The sequence below is a fragment of the Solanum stenotomum genome, chromosome 3, assembly GCF_019186545.1.
Source record: "Solanum stenotomum isolate F172 chromosome 3, ASM1918654v1, whole genome shotgun sequence".
Classification (NCBI taxonomy): domain Eukaryota; kingdom Viridiplantae; phylum Streptophyta; class Magnoliopsida; order Solanales; family Solanaceae; genus Solanum; species Solanum stenotomum.
In genome coordinates, this window is record NC_064284.1 from 46,395,328 (window position 1) to 46,403,711 (window position 8,384).

Sequence of the window (8,384 nt, forward strand, 5' to 3'; positions counted from 1 at the left end):
ATATCTACAGAGACATGCAGGTAAGGAATGCGCTATATCACAGGACACCTTAGATTTAAGAAAAAGGAGAAAGGACCTTTTTGGGCTGAAGTCTAGTTTTATGGATCCCATATACAGATTGTAGAAGCTTGTACTGGCCGTAGATAGAAACTATAGAAAGGGGGAAATAATTTTTTAAAAATCAAGTCCTAGTACCCTTTTTATGTTTCACCAAGACGGTCCGTCATACTATGTATGAGTCTTAGATAGGTCTTGTAGGTGAGTCCCAGACGTAGTGAAATTTTGAGGGTCAAAGTTGGTTTCTACAATTGTTGTCTACGAACCATAGAAAGACCTACGAGCCGTAGAAGTGTTCCATCAAAATATAGGTGATTTCATGGTCCTAGTTGGTCAACGATTGAATAGTACGGCCGGTAGAAAGTCTCATGGTCCGTAGGTCGGAACCGTAGGTCGAGTCTAGCAGTTATTTTAAGGGGCTTTTGTGTCTTTTCCCAATTATTTTAACTCAATACTATATCATTTTACCTTTTAACATAAGCGTGATTTAAATATTTAAAGCCCCAAATTATCCACTTTTAATTCATTCTTCCAATTCCCTCTCAATATCCTAGAAAAGAACAAGAAGCTAGGGTTCATTCAAGGGCAATAATTCACCATTCACTCAATTATGATTTATTGTTGTTGATTTATGCTTTTAATTCATGACTCTATGTTAAATAATAATGTTTAGTTGAAATTTGTTGACCCATGCCTAAATTATAATTTTCAACTATTAACCTATGAATTTTGAATTGGTGAACATATACATATTTTTATGAAGTTATTGTAAATGAGTTAGGGATGCTTAGAAATGAAAGTATCAATGTTACTGTGAAAGGTTTTCTCACATGTTATTATGATCATGCTTGTGAAAGACATTTCTCACATATGAATTCACATTGGTGAAAAGTTTTCTCATCGACGTTGAATTATGTTTAAGGAGCTATTTTATGTTTTGATCTTGAAAGATGGAGATTGGTATCGATCACCTTTCCTATGTTAAATTGATTTTTGACTTTTATCTATTTCGTTGGGATTTAGACTTGGCACCGAGAGGGCTTTGAGGTGGAGACTCAAATAGGGTAGTCACTAGTAGCAACCTCTAGTCCCAAACTACATTCCCCCTTAGTATATGTCTTAAATGACCTAGCTAGTAGATCCACTTTAGAAAAATATGATATGTACAAATTCTACCTTGTCGAGTAGACTACCATTCATTCGATATGAGGGATATTCCGGATTCCATGACATAGCTCTCATGGTCTTATTGTGGGTTAAATCTAATATCCCACAAAAATTACTATGATTTCTTTAAGATTTTCTTATGTCCCTTGTTTCAAATGCATTGACTATATCTTATGGTTTTCATGTTTTGCTTTTTAATTGCTCAAAAAATGATCATGTCTACCTGCTTTAAACCATTTATGCTATCATGTCTGTTTTATGCATGTTGCCCCATACTTAGTACATTCCATGCACTAATACATACTTGTGTCTACATTATCTCATGAATGTAGGGTATGACGCTATTACCTCACATGCTCGTGGCTAGACATCTATTGGATGCTTCAAGTGATTGGTGATTCTTCATGTTCCGAGGACAGAGTCACTTTAAAGGTTTATGTTATTTTTGTTTTCAAACTTTGTATGTGATGTATGGGTACTTCTCAATCACTTTTCTTATGATGTATTAGATGTCTTATTGAGACTCTTTTTAGACTTTCACTTTGTCAAACTCTTTGAATTATGAATTTTTTTCTTTTAAAGACTTTATTTCTATCATCTTGTATGATGTACATTGAGTGGCTTGTGTAGGGCCTCTGGGTTCTATTTGCCATGTTATGCCTAGGGTATACTTCAGATTATGATAAAATTGTTATTGAGAGGACACAATTTAGAAAGGCCCTTGGATGTTTTATAAGCCATGCCGAGTAGAGTCTTGTTCATGAGTGTGAAGCGCTCCACATTTATGAATAAAAAGCTATAAGACATTTAGGACATTCCATATCTTTCATTATTCTAAACTCGAGCAATAATGTTTAACTCTATATGTGTCTCTCCTAATCCTTATCTAATGCTTTTGAGGATATAGACAAAAAAAAACGTATATGTTAGGAGGAATTTCAATGAGAATGTGAAACAAGAAGGTCGTCAAGCTCCTCAATAAGCACCATAAGTTCAGGCCGACCCTTTGGCAGAACAAATGACTTGTGCAGAGTTTCGAGCTACTTTTCAAGTGTTGGCTAAGATATGATGGTCAATTCAATAGGGAGGATCTGGTCCCCGAGAACCTAAATGTGGGTACAATGGCAACTAGAGTGAGTGAATTCACTAGGATGAATCCCCCTATAGTGTTATGGTTCCAATGTTGAGGAAGATCCTCAAGAGTTCATTAATGAGGTATACAAGGTATTGATAATCATGAAAGTGACCGATGGAAAAGGTTGAATTGGCCGCTTATCAACTTAAGGGTATATCTTAAGTTTGGTTCAACCAATGGAAGGAAGAGAGGGCTGTTGATGCGGGTCTTCTTCATTAGGAAAACAAGTGCTTTCCTTGATAGGTTCTTTCCCCTTGAGATGAGGAAGGCAAAGGTACTTGAATTCATTAACCTTCGTCAAGGGAATATGATGTGAATAAGTATGCCCTAAAGTTTATGCAATTGCCCAAATATTCTACTTCTATGGTTGCCGACTCTAGGGAAAATATGAGAAAGTTTGTTTTGGGTATGCCCAAAATGGTGATTAAGTAATGTTGTACAACCATGATCATTAAGGAAATGGATATTTATCGTCTAATAATTCATGCTCAACAAATTAAAGAAGAGAAACTTAAGAAAAGTTCTAGGGAGACAAAGAAGGTAAAGATCGGTTATGATGACTTTTCACATTTAAGGTCCGATGGACATGGTCATTCTAGGTTCTGACAAAGGTTTTCCGGTCAAGATTCCTCCAATGCTCCAACTTACAAGTTCAATAAATAGAGGGTGTCTAACCCCAAGCCTCAAGGACGAAATGGTGGTGGAAATTGTTCTTTGGTTCTTGCATGCCAAAAGTATGGCCAGAGTCATTCACAAAAATTCTTGATAGGTACGGATAATTACTTTGGTTGTGATAAAAGTGGTCAACGCTTGCGAGATCGTCCGTCTAGATATAATAAGGGATAGGATGGTAGGCAAGCTCCGCCTAGTTGTTCGGGTTGAATTGCTCCAAAGCATAATTAATTCTATGCACATTAAACTCGACATGATCAAGAGGGTTCCCCAATGTTGTTACAGTATGTTGAAAGTTTTTTTATCTTGATGATTATGCTTTGCTTGATACCGATTCTACCTTGTCTTTTGTGACACCATATGTGGCTATGAGGTTTTATGTTCTTCCTTATGTATTGATAGGCCCTTTTTCTATATCTACACCTATTGGTGAATCTAGTGTTGCTAAGAGAGTCTATAGAAGTTGTCCTGTCTCCTTATCCCATAGAGTTACCCATGTTTATCTTGAAGAGCTTGATATGTTAGATTTCAATGTTATTCTTGATATGGATTGGCTCCACTCTTGTTATGCTTTTGTTGATTGTAGAAACCGAGTAGTCAAGTTTCAATTTCCTAATGAGGACATCCTATAATGGAAAAAGGGAAATTCTATGCCTAAGGGTCAGTTTGTTTCTTGTCTTAAAGATAGAATAATGATTTCTAAGGGTTGCGTATATCATCTTGTTCGGGTTAGGGAAAAATTGATTTCTAAGGGTTGCATATATCATCTTGTTCGGGTTAGGGAAAAATTCATTTCTAAGGGTTGCATATATCATCTTGTTCGGGTTTGGGATACGGATTTCAAAACCCCTTACTCTTGAGTCGGTCCCTGTAGTAAATGAGTTTTTGTTAGTGTTTTATGATGATTTACCTGGTATTCCTCCCGAAAGGGAAATAGACTTCGGGATTGACTTTTTCTCTGATATGCAACCTATCTCGATTCTTCCTTACTGTAGGGCTCCGGTAGAACTCAAGGAATTACATGAGCCATTGAAGGACTTGTTGGATAAGGGTTTTATCCGACCGAGTATCTCTTTATGGGGTGCCCAATTTTTGTTTGTTCGAAAGAATGATGGTTCACTTTGCATGTGTATTTACCACTGGAAATTGAACAAGGTTACTATTAAGAATAAGTATCCTTTTCCAAGGATAGATAATTTGTTTGATCAACTCCAAGGTACGACTTACATCTCTAAGATCGACCTCCAATCTGGTTATCACCAATTGAGGGTGAAGGAATATGATATTCTAAAGACAACTTTTCAAACTTGGTATGTTCATTACAAGTTTCTGGTAAAGTCATTTGGTTTGACTAATGCTCCTGCCATATTTATGGACTTATTGAATATAATGTTTAAAGAATATCGTGACATGTCTGTGATTGTATTTGTTGAGGACATCTTGATTTACTCAAGGAATAAGAATGAGCGTGCCTGTCATTTGAAGATTGTGTTGCAAGTCCTCAAGGACCAACAACTCTTTGCACGGTTTAGTAAATGCGAGTTTCAGTTGAGAACCGTATCTTTTCTCTATCACATTGTTTCTCATAAGGGTATTGAGGTATATCTTAAGAAGATAGATGTGGTTAAGAGTTGGCCTAGACCTCTATCCCTTTTGGATATTCAAATTTTCTTGGGTTTGGTTTGTCATTATAGATAGTTTATCGAAGGTTTTTTATTGCCTCTCCATTGATGGCATGGACCAAAAGAAAATTAAATTCTTATGGTTGGAAGCGTGTGAAAAAAGTTTTCAAGAATTGAAAGATAGACTTACCTCTGCTTCGGTGTTGACTTTACCGGAAGGTTCCAATGCATTTTTGGTTTATTGTGATGCTTTACGGGTTGGCCTAGGGTGTGTTCTTATGAAAAATGGGAAAGTTATTGCTTATGCTTCACAGCTACTTAAAATTCATGAAAAAACTATTCTACTCACAGTTTGGATTTAGCGTCGATTGTGTTTGCCCTACAGATTTGGAGGCATTACTTATGTGGTGTCCTTGTCATTATTTTTAATGACCAAAAACTTTTTCAATATGTGTTCGAAAAAAGGATCTAAACCTTTTCCAATGGAGGTGGCTTGGTTTTTTAAAGGATTATGACATGAGTGTTCTCTATCACCCCGATAAGGCGAATGTGGTAGAGGATGTTCTTAGTCGACTATCAATGGCTAATGTTGCTCATGTGGATGAAGATAAAATGGTTATGGTTTGAGATGTTCATAGATTGGCCCGATTAGGTGTTCGATTGGTTGATTTTAATGAAGATGGTGCTATTGTTAATAGTGGTTCAGAATTGTCCTTTGTGTCGGATATGAAAGCCATGAAAGATCTTGATAAGAATTTGGTTTAATTGAAGGGAGCAGTGCTTAAAATGTCCGTTGAGGCTTTCTCCCAAGGGGGAGACGGTGTGTTTCGATATCGAGGTCATTTTTATGTTTGGAATGTTAATGACTTAATAGAGAAAATCTAATCACAACCCCATAGTTCTGGATATTCAATTTAATCGGGAGCCACCAAGATGTACCATGACTTCTAGGAGGTCTATCGGTGGAATGGGATGATGAATAATATTGTGGAATTTGTGACTAAGTGCCCGTATTTTGAACAGGTAAAAGTTGAGCATCAAGATCCAAGAGGTTTGTCCCAAGATATTAGTATTCCGACTTGGAAGTGGGAAGATTTAAATATTGACTTTATCGTTGATTTACCCCGCACCCGAAGACAACATGACTCAATATAGGTTATTGTAGATCGTATGATCAAGTCAGATCATTTAATTCCCGTCAAAGTTTCTTATTCGGCGGAAGACTATGCTAAGTTGTATCTAAGGGACATGTTTAGGTTGCATGGAGTGCCCTAATCCATAATCTCTGATTGTGGTACCCAATTTACTTCACACTTTTTGAAATCTTTCCAAAAGGGTATTGGTACTAGTAACATCCCGTACTGGAAAATAAACCAACCAATAGATTTCCAGAAGTTGCAGGGACGACCCATGGTTGCCACCCACAGAATGTAGGGTGACCCACGGTCCATTCTGGTGGTCCGTGGTTCACCACCTACAACCCTTCCCAAAATTAGCTCAGGAAAAATGGCTAAATGTCAACCCACGCACCGTAGGTCAGGCCACGAACCGTGGTCAAGGTCTGTGGATCGAGGCCCTATAACATAGTCCAAGAACCCCGTCGACGGTTGACCAGCATAGATCATTGGTCCATCCATGGTCCGTCAGTCAGTCCCATCGGTGGCCCCTACAACTTTTAAGTCAGGGGTCGTTTGGTCTTTTCCTTATGCGTTCGACCCCTAAACTACGTCGTTTAACCCCTAAACTACGTGGTTTTGGTAAGTTTTTGCCTAGTAATCTAATTAGAACTTACCCTAGTAAACTCATTCTCTAAAATTCATCCAAGTTGAATGAAAAGAAGGAGAAAGAGTCGACCAAGACCTAGTCCAAGAACACAACAAGTTTTCATCAGTTTCAACCCCGAATAGAAAGATTTTTCAGTGGAATTCGTCACCAGGTATGTGGGATTTCAGTAGTGGATTCCTTTCACCCATTAGGTCCCTACAATTCAGATTCTTGATTCCTTCCATATTATCTACCTAGGGTTTCTAGAATTTCAGCAGATTATTATGAATTAGCTACCTGATGTTCCTAATCAGATTATCATGATATTAGTATTGTTTTGCATAAATTCTTTCATAAATTCATAACCCTAGCTTTGTAGTTCTTTTAGTTCATGAATTACACATGCTAGGTCAGTTATCTCAGTTATACATGCCTCAGATTTGAATGTCTCATTGTCAGTATATTAATGTTGCATTTTCAGTTAGCATGTCAGTTTTTTGACCTATCCAGTATTACAAAAATTCAGATCATAAATTGTTATTCATATTTAATTGGGAGTAGCTTAATACTGAGTGGACTAAGGTCAATCACCCTCAAGTCCCAAAACTACATGCCCCTTATGTTGTAAGTCCCCTGTGTGGGTATCAATTTAGTAATCATGCCAATCATACATCTATACCTCTGGCAGGGTATATTGGGTCCTCTCGATGGGGCATGTACATTAGACTCCATATTTAGCTCATGGGGTTTAATGTCGGTTCTAAGTAGCTCCCTTATAGTCAGATTCTATTGCATTGGCCATGTTATCAGATACAGTCAGATTTCAGTCTCAGCATGTTATAAACTTGGTCATTGCATTCAGACATTTCACGTTCAGTATAGCATCATGCTTATCTTATCTTATTGCTTAGTTATATGCTTTGTTTAGTTATGTTTAATGTTCATCTATATTCTATCCTACATGCTTAGTACCTTTCAAGTACTGACGCATACTCTATGCTACATCTTCTCGTGATGTAGGTTCAAGTCCTCAGCTTTCAGATCATGCATAGATCTGTTCCCGATCTCCAGTTCAGCAGCATCAGTGGTGAGTCCTCATTCTTCGAGAATGATTGACATAAATCTCTTTTCTATTATAGTCTTTAGTTTCAGTTTTTTCTAGATTTAGCTGGGGCATGTCCCAACACTTCTAGTCAGTTAGAGGCTTATTTCAGACATAGTTAGTTTCATCTTTAGTATTTGAGTTTTACTTTCTTGTTGTTGTTAAACTCTCAGTCTTTATATATTAAGATAGTATATGGGTATTCCCCATCATTTTAGTTTACATGGTGGTTTAGCTTCCACACAGTATTTCTTTTCTTCAATTTATTTAGTATGCTTATGATATGCCAGTAGGGTTAGCTTGGGGTCACTCGTGATTCTAGGTCCAGTGTTCGCATCCAGGGGGTAGCCTCAGGGCATGACAAACTTGGTATCAGAGCATTAGGTTCAAGAGTCCTAGAATGTCTGAAAAGCCACACTAAGTACAGTCCTTTTTATGGGTATGAAGTGCACCACATCTAATGAGAGGGAGGCTATGAAGTGTTTTAGGAAAACTTAGTTTCTTTAATATTCTTATCTTGCGTAGGTATGATCTAATTCCTCGTTTCTAACTTGATGTTATGCGCTATCAGATCATGCCTCCTCGTAGAGCTTACCAAAGGAATGCGAATGCATGCAATGCTAATGCAACTCCTCCAGTCCCAGATCAAGAAGTTTCGAATGCAGAATTTCAGAATGCTATTCAACCTGTGGCTTAGAGGGTGACCAACCAGAACAATCAACAGGTTCTAGTTCCTGCAAATACTAGTGATGGATCAGCGGCTTCTAGGGTCCATGGTTTTGTTAGGATGAATCTGCCAGAGTTTCTAGGGTCGCAACTTGGAGAAGATACCCAAAACTTCATAGATGAGGTCAAGAAGATCTTC